The sequence below is a fragment of the Schistocerca americana genome, chromosome 4 (genome assembly GCF_021461395.2).
Source record: "Schistocerca americana isolate TAMUIC-IGC-003095 chromosome 4, iqSchAmer2.1, whole genome shotgun sequence".
In the NCBI taxonomy this organism is placed as follows: Eukaryota; Metazoa; Arthropoda; class Insecta; order Orthoptera; family Acrididae; genus Schistocerca; species Schistocerca americana.
Window position 1 is genome coordinate 338,666,007 of NC_060122.1, and position 15,600 is coordinate 338,681,606.

Consider the following 15,600-nt stretch of genomic DNA (forward strand, 5'->3'; position numbering starts at 1 on the left):
TGGGTAATTTTTTCATGAAGATTGATAAGGTCAGTGTCATACCCAACAACGAAGAAAACTATGAGGTTGTGCTGAAAAGTAATAGCTCTTATGTTTTTATAGAAATTCTTAAAGCTTTTTACTTAAAAGGAACTTAATAACATTCTAGAACTTTATTTCTCTTGCCTACACATTTATTTCTCAATGTAGTCAACCTGGCAATTAACATTCCTCTTAATGAGATAATAATTTGTGGATTCTGTCTCTAAATAATGTTTGACTTTGTTGATAGATCCACAACCTCACCTCTACTTGCACCACTTTATCACTATCAAGTGAAATCTTAGAAGATGCTCTTTAAGTTCTGGAAATAGATGACAATTGGGTGGGTCAATTCAGGACTTTATGGAGGATGATCGATGACAATGAACCCAAAGCGTCAGATAGTTGCAGATGCCACAGCATAGTCACGCTGAAGGAAAGGGTCCTCCATGTGTGGATGAGTTCTTTGAGTTCATGCTGAAACATCCCCTTTGAACAATTATACATGACTGTGCTTAAACTGACACACAATATTTTGTTAGCGCAACGCAATCTGACTTTCAAAATTCCCTACAAAAGAATGGCCCTGACTAACATTAAACTATACCTTTCACAAATCACTTACCTCACAAAAATCTTCGCTGCTCAAGCTACTGCAATACAGCGAGCGCCACTACTGCCAGCTAAATAAAAGATTCAAACTACTGAAGGCACTAACTACTGATAGGGATAGTTAGCAAATGAAAGATATTAATAGAGAACAAACAATGTATTTACCTTGATATCATCATATATAAATATAGCAGTTCATGACAAATTTCAAAACTCCGCCATCTCTCTCCCCACATCCACCACTGCTGGCGGCTCACCTCCAACTGCGCAACGCTACGCGCTGTTTACATCCAGCTGCCGCTGCCCAACACTACAATGGCGAGTATTACAACAATGCAAAGCAGCCACAGACTGCACACAGCACAGCCAGTGATTTTCATACAGAGGTGGCGTTACCAATAAAAAAACCTAAACAGCCTACTTACATAGCCCCCATGCTCCCCACAAAAAATTTTACAAATTGGTTTGGGCAGTGGCCAATACAGATTTGAAAAAATTTTTCATAATTACAATAACAAACAAATCAAATGCACACACTTATTGATACAATGTTGGTCAAAAGCAAAAATTTTCTCACAGTCTATAAAGACAGTCCTGATTCATCACAGTAAAATTACAGTGTTTTTCTTTTTTTTTCCAAGTCTGAACAGTAAAAGAGAATGCACACAGAAGTAGTGGATTTCCATGCAGTCTTGAAGAAGTAGTGTCCTTCCATCAGAAAGACAGTGCTGACTCTTGACATGCTGACAGGTAATGGGCCACAACATAGCAAACCCAACGCAGAGTCATTCGACGTTTTGAAGAACATTGGTAGGTAGGTCATCACAGAGTAGACCCACTGCAGTCCTGGTAGAGATTACGGTATTAGTGGGCCATCAGAGGCGCAGACCCACTGCAGTCCTTGCAGAAATAATGGTACTGGTGAGTCAGCAAAGGTGTAGACCCACTGTAGTCCTAGTAGAAATAATGGTATTGGTGGGCCATCAAAGATGCAGACCCACTGTAGTCCTTGTAGAGATAATGGTATTGGTGGGCCATCAAAGATGCAGACCCACTGTAGTCCTTGTAGAGATGTCTAGCAGCCCTCTGTTGCGATTGTGCAGGTGCACATTCACCATCGAAGAGTCTTGCGGAGAATATAGCAAGTCCATAAACCACCACTTGTGCACTCACAAAGTTTTTGGAATTGAACTTAGAACGAGCAATGCTGTTATCCAGTCCCTTGCTGAATTATCAACACACGTGCAAACACTAACAGTCCCTACTTCTCACATATTGTCCATATACTATGACCAACAGAAACGTGTGCAGTGAAATGTAACTTAATTTGAAGAACTGGTGTCTATACAATTATAAATTTACAACATGAAAATACAATTACAAAGGTACAAAATACATCATTAAAAACATAACAATACAGATAACATTTGTAGTACAGGCTTTACAAAAGAATAGAAATAAACATATACATCAGTGTTACAGGAATTATGACATGAGTACAAGAATAAAAGATCAGAATCACTTTCGAAACATCAACTTCACACATGAGCATTAAAACAAAACAGAATTAAAAATGTCTAACATCTTTACAAAGTAAATAACATATTATTAATACCAATTATATTCGAGGATAACAGTATTCCTCATCATAGTGAATGTAGCTTAATATTAAAAGAAGAAAAAATTCTATGAAACTACACAGAGACAGGAAGAAAACAAATACACAAGGCTACACAAACACATAGTGGGATAACACCAATAGGAAAGGACAGGGTTCGTTTTCAGTGTAACATGTGGTACTGCAGTCCAACCCAAAACTTCATATATCTTTCCTCTTATTTCATCCTTTGTTTCCATCAAAAAAATTCTATCTAAGCATGCTTTCTGTATTTATATGTTCACACATTTCTTACCTCAACATTTATTTCCAAGAAAATCCTACCTAAACCTGTTTTCTGTACTTTTTTTCGTATAACTTCTGAATGCATTTCTTCCAATTCATCGCAACTCATTCTCTTAGAGGCTACCCCCTCTTAAGCTAACTTAAATCTACTGAGCTCAGATGCTAAACTAAGGGACGAGGCAATGCAGCAGCACATAAAACAATTAATATAAACAGCAATGAAAAAAAAATGGAAAATCGCAAAGCAAGCTACAGTAAATCTAAATTACCAAGCAATTCAACATTACAACTAATATGAGGCAATGCGCAGCAAACAAAAAAATAAATCTGGCTTAGCAGAGTAACACAAATTAAAGTTCAGTAGCACTATGCCTGGCAAACAGCAGCTTATAGATTAAAACTGTGTGCCCGACCGAGACTCGAACTCGGGACCTTTGCCTTTCGCGGGCAAGTGCTCTACCATCTGAGCTACCGAAGCACGACTCACGCCCGGTACTCACAGCTTTACTTCTGCCAGTACCTCGTCTCCTACCTTCCAAACTTTACAGAAGCTCTCCTGCGAAACTTGCAGAACTAGCACTCCTGAAAGAAAGGCTGTGGCTGTGGCCAAGCCATGTCTCCGCAATATCCTTTCTTTCAGGAGTGCTAGTTCTGCAAGTTTCGCAGGAGAGCTTCTGTAAAGTTTGGAAGGTAGGAGACGAGGTACTGGCAGAAGTAAAGCTGTGAGTACCGGGCGTGAGTCGTGCTTCGGTAGCTCAGATGGTAGAGCACTTGCCCGCAAAAGGCAAAGGTCCCGAGTTCGAGTCTCGGTCGGGCACACAGTTTTAATCTGCCAGGAAGTTTCATATCAGCGCACACTCCGCTGCAGAGTGAAAATCTCATTCTGGAAACGTCCCCCAGGCTGTGGCCAAGCCATGTCTCCGCAATATCCTTTCTTTCAGGAGTGCTAGTTCTGCAAGTTTCGCAGGAGAGCTTCTGTAAAGTTTGGAAGGTAGGAGACGAGGTACTGGCAGAAGTAAAGCTGTGAGTACCGGGCGTGAGTCGTGCTTCGGTAGCTCAGATGGTAGAGCACTTGCCCGCGAAAGGCAAAGGTCCCGAGTTCGAGTCTCGGTCGGGCACACAGTTTTAATCTGCCAGGAAGTTTCATATCAGCGCACACTCCGCTGCAGAGTGAAAATCTCATTCTGGAAACGTCCCCCAGGCTGTGGCCAAGCCATGTCTCCGCTATATCCTTTCTTTCAGGAGTGCTAGTTCTGCAAGTTTCGCAGGAGAGCTTCTGTAAAGTTTGGAAGGTAGGAGACGAGGTACTGGCAGAAGTAAAGCTGTGAGTACCGGGCGTGAGTCGTGCTTCGGTAGCTCAGATGGTAGAGCACTTGCCCGCGAAAGGCAAAGGTCCCGAGTTCGAGTCTCAGTCGGGCACACAGTTTTAATCTGCCAGGAAGTTTCATATCAGCGCACACTCCGCTGCAGAGTGAAAATCTCATTCTGGAAACGTCCCCTAGGCTGTGGCCAAGCCATGTCTCCGCAATATCCTTTCTTTCAGGAGTGCTAGTTCTGCAAGTTTCGCAGGAGAGCTTCTGTAAAGTTTGGAAGGTAGGAGACGAGGTACTGGCAGAAGTAAAGCTGTGAGTACCGGGCGTGAGTCGTGCTTCGGTAGCTCAGACGGTAGAGCACTTGCCCGCGAAAGGCAAAGGTCCCGAGTTCGAGTCTCGGTCGGGCACACAGTTTTAATCTGCCAGGAAGTTTCATATCAGCGCACACTCCGCTGCAGAGTGAAAATCTCATTCTAGCAGCTTATATCTAAACATGACATAGCTCAAGCAGAAAAAATAGTACACTAAAGATAACAATGCAGATAAGGGAAATGTATAATCACATTTTAATGTCTAAGTAATTAAAGTGGTGCACCACAAATTATTCTACAAAAGAAATTACCAAGTACTTGAAAAGAAAATTATAGATGCAGTTACTGTTATTAGTCCCTTCTTATTGTTCTCTCCATTCCAAGAGCTCCTTTTTTTAAAGAATGTGGATTACAAAATTATCATTTAATAGATCTGTTGACAGAAAGTGTTCACATTAGCAAATGCATCTAAGTTTATTTTATAAAACTAATGCTGTAACACAGCTGGAAAACAGGTATCAAATGAAATAAGCAATTACGCAAACCAAAGCATACAAATATCATTCAATAGTCATGTGACATTTCATAAGTTAGTAGAAATTCTCTCAACTCTCGTAGAAAGACGCTTGTCGTAATCAGGTGTGCAGATGTAAAAATATTTCTCGTCATTTCATTAGGCATTTCAGTAAATATCATAAATTACGAGCTCCACAGTGTGCTTTCAACAAGGAAATGTCAATAGCGAGGATAATGGCCTCCCCTTTTTTTTTCTACCTGTGCCGCTGAAAGGCTAATGGCTTTTTTTTCGGGCGGCTGTCGCCCAGGTGGGTGCCCACGACGCATAACGTGCAGGTGGTCACTTAACTTTCTTACGGAAATATTTACGACACCAGTTTGGATTACAGTGACAGTCTCATATAAAAAATTTCACTGGTCGAGTATTTGCGTTGCAAATGTGTAGAAACAAAATCCTTTGAATATAACAGTGTGCAAAAAATTTTCGCCTGCATTGTGATACATTCATGCATTTACTCACATTTCATAACTCTTAAAGTACGATTCTTGGTTTCCAACATACTTCTTATTCCTCATATACGGTAGCATCATCTTATTGATCATAAACATATCTCAACAGCATAATACACATCGTCGTCGTAATAATAACATCATAAAACCTCAGTCAAATCTCAAAAACGTCGTAGCTTTCTGCAATAATTTCAAAACCTAAAAAAAATTCTCTGCTCCTTTCAATAGTGTCATCTACCTCAAACGTACTTTAAAATCATGCTCCCTTACCAAATACATCATTCAAAGCTCTCATAGTATCACAATGATTCCGAAAAAATATGAACAGTTTACAAAGTACAGACAAAATACAGTTTCATAAGCGTGAAGTTACCCAACTGTGTATTGCGTAAACATGTGTCACTGATGTAGTAAAAAAATGTTTATCTCTCAGTTAAATGATCAGATAGCTGTGTAATTTGTGTGTTAGAGAAATATGGTACCGATGTGTAAAGTTGTATAAGCAAATACCATATTAGCTAGGGTTCCTTGTGGTTGCCACACACATGGTACACAAAGTAAGCGTGTACCCCCCTGAGGATAAAAGGTCCTGCCTATCAGTGTCATTACAATTCTCAATTGTTTGAATTTTATTCTGAATTACCTCATTAATTTCAAATATGCCGTCGATGTCATCCCTGTCAGTACTTGCAGAGCGATTGTTAGTGTCTAGTTCCGTAAAAAATTCCGAACTGTTGTCTAACAGAACGTAAAGCCGATTAATTTCCTCATCATGGTTTGAGAGCCAGTCTTCAAATTTCAAAGCTATTGACTTACCTTCTTTCTCTAAACTTATTTCAGCATCATGAAAGCTTAAGACTGCTTTGTATTCATTCAAAAAGTCTACTCCCAGTATAATTTCCGTCGACAATAATGGAACAATAAGAAAGTTCGTAGAGAAGCTGTGGCTTTGACAAAAGAATTCTAAGTTGGTTTGTTGGCGTACATCTACACTTTTTCCAAAGATTGCACCTTGTAATTTAATCTTACGTAACGGAAGTGTGGGGCAATCGTTCGATTTGTTGCATTTGCTAAAGGCTGTTTCACTAATTACTGAGATGGGACTGCCAGAGTCAAGTACTGCCGTAAATTTTACGTCATTTACAGTAATGTGAATCACATGATATGCAATGTTGTTAAGTTTTACGTCGTGTTCCTGGAGTAAGATGTCCCTAATGTCTTCCATTTTTATGTAATTACTAGCCACGGCAGCTGCGTCGTTAGTGTCATAAGAACGTTTTGTGGCTGCCAGCGGTGTGAGTCATTGCCTATTGTCTCTTTGTTGGCGAGCGTCGTTATTGGGATTTGGAGACCTAACTTCTACAGATTCACCGTGACGAGAGGGCCCTGCTCTGTTTGAATACCACCAGTTCTGATGCAATTCAGGTCTGTCGTTACGATCATATCGTCTGTCGTCATGTCGGTAGATTCCATAGTTTCTTTCTTGTCGGTCACATGGTGGAGAATTTCTCCCTGAATCGTAACTGCGCGCTGGTCCGTTGCGTCTAAAGTTATTCTGTCTCCCTTGATAGTATTTATTTTGGTTCCCATATTGTCTGTTTCTCTTATTGTCTCTGTGATAGTCATTACCACGGAGAGGTGATCTTTCCCTGTAGTTATTACTACTCTGCCAACGGTTTTCATATGGGTGGTGTCTGTTTTGGTCACGATTTGTGTTGTGAGAATAGCCTTGTCGTGTCAAGTTATTACTTCTTTCATCACGGAATTGCGACGGATGTGACCTGTAATTGTTGTGTTCCTGGTTTCGCGTTCCACGATTGTCAGTGTCAATTTCTAATTCTTGTAAGAGTCCCTGAAATGCTTCAATGTCGTCTTTGCAACGTCCTGCCAAAATAATATGTCGTAAATGTTCAGGCAGTTTGATTAAGCAAATGCGGATGAGTTCTGAGGGGCTGTATGGGTTTGAAAGATACTGATTCTTATGCAACATGTCTTCAAAATATTTCATAAGACTGGAAAATTCAGATTGTTCGAAACGTTTCATCATTATGATGCTATGTTTTACTCGGTCTTGTGTGGCTTGAGACCAATATGCTGAGAGGAAGGCATGGTAAAACTCTCCTTCACTGTGGCAATCGTGAATTACCGATCGCATTCTTACAGCTGGTTCATTCTCCAAGTAGCCACACATAAATTCTAATCTGTGTTCTAACGACCAGTTGGGAGGAAAACAATGCGAGAATTGATGGAGCCATGCTTGTGGATGAATGTCGTTGCCAGAATTCTTAAATGTTTTGAATTTACGTGTAGTAATGAACAGCTTATAGTCAAAATCATCATGTCGGCGAGTCGCATATCGGTCATTGTCAGGTCGTGTCGGCCGTTCCATCTCAAAATTCGGTGCACATTGCCAATTTCTTTTATAACTTCCGAAATGCCCTGTGTTATTATTTTGTGGCTGTTCCGTATTTCTGTGTCCCTCTTCCCGTATTGGGGCGCGAGTATCCTCTGAAATACGTAATTCTTGTACTACTTGTGCCAACTGATCTTGCACTTCCCGGATTTCTCTTTTGTACTGTGTATTGATTTGATTTTGATTTTGTTTGAATTTTATAATTTCTACATACTCTCCAGTGTCAGTGAAGGCTACAGGTGTTGTGTTATTCAGATCATCATCTACCTTTGTAGATAAGTTAGTGAGCTGATCTGAAAGTTCGGCTACTTTTTCCGATAGTGAAATTATTTCCTCTGTATGTTTTTCTGAACCAAGTTTCAGAGTATCTACTGTGTCCTTTAAGTTTTCCTGAGTTTTTACAAGTTGCGTAACCGAATCGGTAGATGCAACTGAGTCAATTTTAGCTTGCAGGGTGTCGTGATTTTCATGAACAATAGTTTGCAGTTCTTTTATGGCTGCTTCGTGATTCTGTAATGCATTTTCATGACGCGAAAAAATAGGTTGGAAATGCTCACAAATTTATGTTTTTACGTCATTACAGACTTTTTGACATTTCGATTCGATTTTGTGTAACTCAGTAGTTCAATCTTCACGTGTTTGTTCAAGCGTGGTGTCTAACTTTTGAAGATTTTGTTCCATTGCGTCTAACTGTTGCTGTGTTTGTCTCTGGTATTGTTCCATTGTGTCTAACTTTTGAAGATTTTGTTCCATTGTGTCTAACTTTTGAAGCTTTTGCTGTGTTTGTCTCTGATTTTGTTCCATTGTGTCTAACTTTTGAAGCTTTTGTCCCATTTCTTGCATTAATTGTAATAACAATGCACTGGTGTCTGAAACATGTTTGTCAGTGCTTTTCGGCAGTGAATTTGCACCGGCAACATTCACATTTTGACAAGCGGAAAATGTGTCTTGACTCATTTGAGAAAACGGTGAGGACGCGAAACCTGAATCTACAGTATTTGTAAAATTGTGTCCTGTCATTTCGGATTCCTGAGGCGAGCTGTTGCCGACCGATCGATCGATAATGCTTCCCTCTTCACTAATTGTTTCACTGTCCACGCCATTGTTTGACGCCCGCTCCATTTCCCTATGCACAGTTACCAAATTACTGTTTTGAATATTTGTTAATTCATTACTCGGTGGCGCTAACACACTGCTTTCGTTTTCACTGTCATTTCTCAGTTTACTTTGGAACCTAGTATTACGTTTTTCACACGCCATTATTGTCACAGTATTTCACACGACAACACAGAAAAACACAATTTGAAGATCAAAAATAAGAGAACACATTAACATAGCACTGAAAATAATATCTAGTTAACTGCAGCTGCGAAATATTTGGTGCAAATCTACATGCATGCCACAACTGTTTTACTGTACAACAATGAAAGACTGCAACTACAAAGGAGATTTTCTCTACAATTACGCGCTAGCAATAAACAATAGCTACACTAATTACACAAACTACAAGAAAAAATCAGAAGATTCCAGTGAGGTATCCTCGGCTAAGGGCCGACATATGAAACGTCCACTTTGAACAATTATACATGACTGTGCTTAAACTGACACACAATATTTTGTTAGCGCAACGCAATCTGACTTTCAAAATTCCCTACAAAAGAATGGCCCTGACTAACATTAAACTATACCTTTCACAAATCACTTACCTCACAAAAATCTTCGCTGCTCAAGCTACTGCAATACAGCGAGCGCCACTACTGCCAGCTAAATAAAAGATTCAAACTACTGAAGGCACTAACTACTGTTAGGGATAGTTAGCAAATGAAAGATATTAATAGAGAACAAAAAATGTATTTACCTTGATATCATCATATATAAATATAGCAGTTCATGACAAATTTCAAAACTCCGCCATCTCTCTCCCCACATCCACCACTGCTGGCGGCTCACCTCCAACTGCGCAACGCTACGCGCTGTTCACATCCAGCTGCCGCTGGCCAACACTACAATGGCGAGTATTACAACAATGCAAAGCAGCCACAGACTGCACACAGCACAGCCAGTGATTTTCATACAGAGGTGGCGTTACCAATAAAAAAACCTAAACAGCCTACTTACAATGCTTTAAGTTTTTTGAGGGTCTCGAAGTCCATTGAAAAGCTTATGGTAATACCTTTAACCATGAGTTTCAAATGTACCATATTGTGAACATCCCAGAACATTGCGAGTATGACTTGGTCTTATGATGGCATGGTCTTGAAGTTTCTTGGTGTTAGTGATTCTCTGTGGCGGAACTCCATTGATATTCTCTTGTTTTGGTGTTCAACTTGTTGAATTCAGCTTTCTTCACTTGTCACAATGTTGTTAGAGAACCCATTACTCTCACGCTCAAAACGCAAAAGAAACTGTTGACAAATGTCCAGTCTCCCCTGTTTCACGTCAGAAATGAGCATTCGATGCACCCACCGTGCACACAGTATACTGTTTCTTACGCACCAACATAGCCATGTTAGATGCCACCATGTTACACGCTATATTTCAGAGCCCTCTAGTGACAGAGTTTTAAAACTTGCGCCAGCGTAGCGTGAAAGTCGACTGAGTAATATGCATGAAATATAACAACCGAAATTGAAAAGAGAATGAAACATTCTGTCCAGCACGCCCTCCTAATTTCATTTATCAAGTAAATCAAGCCGAGAACAGAACACCACTACTCGGATTCATCACATTTCATGCAACTGCTTCTTGAAGATGCAAAGTTTTGTCTTGTGACTAAGAACGGATCTATCCCTACAAATAACTGGATTCGAAGGAGAGACTCAACGAAACAACGTTACCTCACATAACTACGTTCACCAGGAAATTCACAAGCATTACCTTAACGGATGCTGAGTATGACCACCTGGGATGGAGTTCAACATTCCTGATTTAGGAGAATATGCTAAATTGTAAGTGGACACTGACATACGCCTACTTGCAAACATTTTTCAGAAATTTCAGAATGTGTGCATGGACACATACACTCTGGATCCTGCCCTCTATTACACTATGCAAGGACTTTCGTGGCATGCAATGGTAAAAAAGACACTGTTGGCATCAGACTTTTAATCAACATATACAAGCTGCTTTCTTTCCAAACACAGCAATGTGTACACTGGTATGCCTGGGCAAATAACCTGCATATGAGCGAGGAGAAGTACAGGCTATCTAAAAATATGAGTTACATTCTTTACTTGGCTGTAAGCAAACTCAAAAGGCACGCTATGCTGCAGTCTCTGCCATATGGAAGCTTCCAACAGCTGTCCAACAAGGAAGTCGTCAGAATGGGGAAGAAGATCCAACATATGGCTGAGGCTTTGGCATATTTTAACCATCTGCACATTGCACAATGCTAGGGAATAAGCACATATACATTCTGCACTACAAAAATCTCTAGTAATAACTCTGTTAGAATCATCATCAGTATCTACTTCAAGCTTCCCTGTCTGAAGGAATGCGTTGAAGCAAATAGTGAAAAGAGGGCTCTGTCGACGTGATTTTGAAAATGGTCTTTATAAATTAATGAATAATTCTGTTTTCGGCAAAACCATGGAAAATGTTGTAAACCACCACAAAATTCTTTTAGTTTACCATAGGGAGGGGCGCTATGGTGCAAGAGATTACATCACCAAGCCATAATCTTCAATGAAGGACATTCACTGTCTCGCGTCCGTCAGCCGTCGTAATTTAATGTATATATTATTATTGTTATTATTATTTTTTTTATTGTTGCCGACTTACGTGGTGGGCCTTAATAAAAATGATATTTAAGTTGAACAATGTAATAAACTTTTCATATTACTTTCCTCGGCTAGTCAGTTCACTTTAAAGCAAGAAATCTTTAGTTATTAATTAAAATTGCGGCCCACACACGCGCGAGAGTATTTTTCTTACCTCCGTTGACCATTGTATTGTAGTCGGAGTCCTGGCTCTGGCTCTCAGCTATGGTACCGAAAATAAGAATCTTAAAGCTAAATATTTCTGCAACTTCGTGCGGCTGTGGAGAAAAATTGATATTATGCTAATAGCGGGCGAGTTTTCAGCTTCCGTTAAATTTTCATAAGTTAATATCGCCACGTAATGGCGTCGTTGGCTGCATCGGCCGCTGCGATTGTTGAGCTGTAAATTACTTGAATGCAGGATAATTCAAGGAAGGCGGACATGAAATCGGGATCACCTCTTACAAATTAAAAGTGCACAATAATATTAAATCAGTATATTATATGCTTAACTCATACAAATATGCTTACATTCGTCAGCACACGCAAGATGTCCCTCTAGACACATTCAAGACAAAAGAGGAAGTGAAGACGACTAAAAAATTAACAAAAGAGTGTATCTTGTCACCTCTTTAGATCATTTTGTCATAAATTATTTCTTTGCATTTGAAACTTGGACAGAGAAATTATTATTTTACGGCTACATGAAAAAAAATCTCTTACAAATTATGAATGTCTTCTTTATAAATAATTTAAAGTCTTTTCGTAATATGGCACTGGGGACGCTATATTGCCCCCCGAAATGTTTATGTCATAAAAAATGTTCGTGTTTTTTGACATAAATATTTCCTCTTTCATGTCCAGTGTCCACACGCAGATTTTTCTTTCACAGTTTACATATGTCACATCGTATATTTAAAGCGTTTAATTACTGAGGTGTGTTGTCCACAAAGTGTAATACAGATGAGGTTCAAGGTATACAACCACGAGTTAGTCCGGAATATTTGAAGTCCCAGGGGTGTCAAGTGTTCGCTCCCCATTTGGCGCGGCCGTAGGGAAACCTGGGAAAAACCTCGGCGGAGCTACAGACTAACTGCTTTGGTCACTTTCACTTAATTGTTTCTGGAATGTCATTGGAGTACAGGATGTGCATACAAATATTTTGTTGCACTATGCAAAAGATGAGGTCATTATAACACTTGATTGCGGTGTCGTTGATGATCTACGCCGTGACGTTTGGTCTCGCGACGGCGTCGGTTGGTGTGTTCGGTGCTCGGCGGTCGCGGCGGCTGTGGAGAGGTCAACGCCCGCCCGACGCCAGCGTGTGTCTCGCCGTCGCGGAACGTCAGAATCAGCTGATCGGCTGCACCGTTGGCGATGCGCTTCTGTCTCGCCCGGGCGTGGCGGAGTGGGATGATATTCGCCCCCCGCTCTTGTTGGCAGGAGTCAGCTCTGCTACGCATCTCCGACGTAGTACATGAAACATACACACAACCAACGTAATATTTGTTTCCCGCTGCGGATGGTTACGCTAGTGGGAAAGAAGCATTTATTAGTGCGGCAATTGTTGTTAAGCTTTCGCCAGTTTCCGAGTGTCAAGCCAGCACTGTCTTGCAGAATACATGACATGGACCTTCTCCCGTGAATGCAGTTTTGATGCAATACTGTTTCCATCATACGTCAGTTTTTGTCTTGACAAAATTATTTATGTTTTCGCCGCACTCGCAGGCACTGGTGAGTGTCCCAATACGAGTTTAGCACAAACATTCGCCGTTTCTGCGGTCGCTGTTTTGCAACAGTCCACGCATCGCATTCCAATCTCGCATTATTGTGCTCACTGAAACTACAGTCTGTCCCAAAAATATTGACTGTGGGTTCACTTCACGTTAACAGTTCACATTTATAGGCAAATTCACAGTTTTTCGTGCGTAATATTGGCGTTTGGCGTCCTTACCGCTGTTGAACGTTCAATACTAGCACTTCACTGTCCGTATCACAGTTTCACCTTCACAGTTTTTCACACTGTTTAAAGTAACTGTTTCGATTAGTTCACAAACACTAATGTATTTCATTCAGTCTGAACTAGATTTTGGCTCGTGCTGGATTTTACCAGTCTCTCGCACTAATTGTCTCTTTTCATTTTCCATTTAGAGTCGTACTTGCCTTCAGATTTTTTGACTATACAATTGTATTTCCGTCTCATCTGAGGTAAGTCCCCATGTCATGTCTGCCCACTCATTGCGTACTTGCCCTCCAGAGCCAGGCTCGACTTTACAAAACTTTGCCTCTCGCATTATTGTACACATTTTATAATCTAGGCCTAGCGTGCAAGTTCCTAGATTAGTGTTAGTTTTGTGACTTTTGTTTGCACTACAAATTCGTGCAAATCTCTGCCTTAGCAGATGGCAATATATTTTAACAGTGCTTAGCGGTAGTCGCGTTTATTGATTTGCTTTGTACCTTGTCCACAACACATGAGGTACCTTGGGTGACGTACACTCTGCACTGATATTGTTAAGTAAATTATGATTGAGAATATTTCAAGATCGGTATAGACATAAATACATGGAACAACATATACACTATAACATTGAATTTCATAAGTTGCATTACTACTACAGTTCAAAAATATTCATGACACACTAGTGAAAAATTCTTTCATCATTACATGCTGGTGAATTTTTTTTAAATATTTTTAAAGCATTTTTCAACATGAAATTTTTAACATATTCTTAAACCTACGTTCATTTTTTTCTTCAAAATGCAATTGTTTAAAAATACTATTATTCCTTAACATCTACAAAATTGAATCGCACTAATCTTGTGTGCCTCACTGTCTTTAAATGTTACACTAAAATCTTAACATTTACACACAGAAAAAAATACACTATAAACTTAACCTACTACACACAAATGTAAACGTTGCTCTACTGAGCGAACTTCTTTAAGTCTTTATAAGTATTTTTCTTGTTTCCTTCGTAACTGCCTCCTTCTTTGACCACGGGATGGTGTAGTTTGCGTGACAGAAAGTATCGTGAGGTACCACTTCGATGTTATAGGTGTAGCCCTCGATAACACCGGGTTTTTCCGAAAACACATTCTCATAATCTGTAAGTAGGTGAGTCAATTCGTTTTGTTGTGCTTCAGTCAAATGTTCTGACTCCCTAACTTTCATGGCTATCAGTTTCCTTTTTTCCTCTTTATCTTCAGTAATAAATTCTTTATAATACGCTTGTCTTGTACTTAAGTCAGAATATAAATTCATTACCTGTATTCCTTCGAATCTCGTTTGAAAGCTCCGGCAATATTTACCGTGCACATCCCGTGTCCTCAACAACGGCAAAACTACATGTCTATCCTCATTCATAAGGCTTACTTCCCCGCACAAGAGGTCGATTTTTGCGTCCCTCTGGCGTAAAAATTCCATCCCCAGGATGCAAGCAACACCTAATCCCTTAACTACTAGGAACGAGCTTTTCATTGCTTCATTTCCTACCGTAAACTCGACTTGCACCTGGTGCTTTATGATATGAGATTGTGCACCTATTGCACCTGTAACACGACAATTCTTCACTGGCAATACTGGTATTCTATTATTTTGACTCAAGTACTTGTAAAAATTTGCGCTCATGACATTGGTTGACGCACCGGTATCGACTATTATGTGTATTGGTGCTCCATACATATCTGCTTGCAATATAGCCTGCACAACACTTTTGTCGGTTCGGTTACATTTCTGCGGTATGTCTACAAGTTCCTTTTCTATTTTTGTTCCTTCATTGTATCTCAGCATACAAAGTTCATGGCTGTCATCTGTGAATGTGCCCTCACTACACCATCCTGCAGCCAACAACGGAGAGCGTATTGTGGCTGTCTTTAGTTTAACGGATGAGCATTAGTGGGTTGACAGTTGTCTGTCACTTCCACTAACCTCACATTGTGGTTCTGGTTGTTGTTGTTGCTACTGTTGGGTTGGCCACCCTGCCTCCCCGATGGTGTATTTTGATATTGTGTATGGCTCTGGTTTTGCGGTGGTCGGTTGTAACTTCCTGACATGTTCTGTGATGGACCTGGGTTGGCGTTCCATTGTGGCGCTGTGTTTTGTTGCCACTGTGGTGTCGGTTCATTACAACCACGCCACTGGTTTCGGTTGTTCCGCCATTGCGGATTGCCGTTACCATTATATCCATTACTCATGCGTCCATCATGATGTCTCTTTCGATTTTGACGATTATAACCGTTG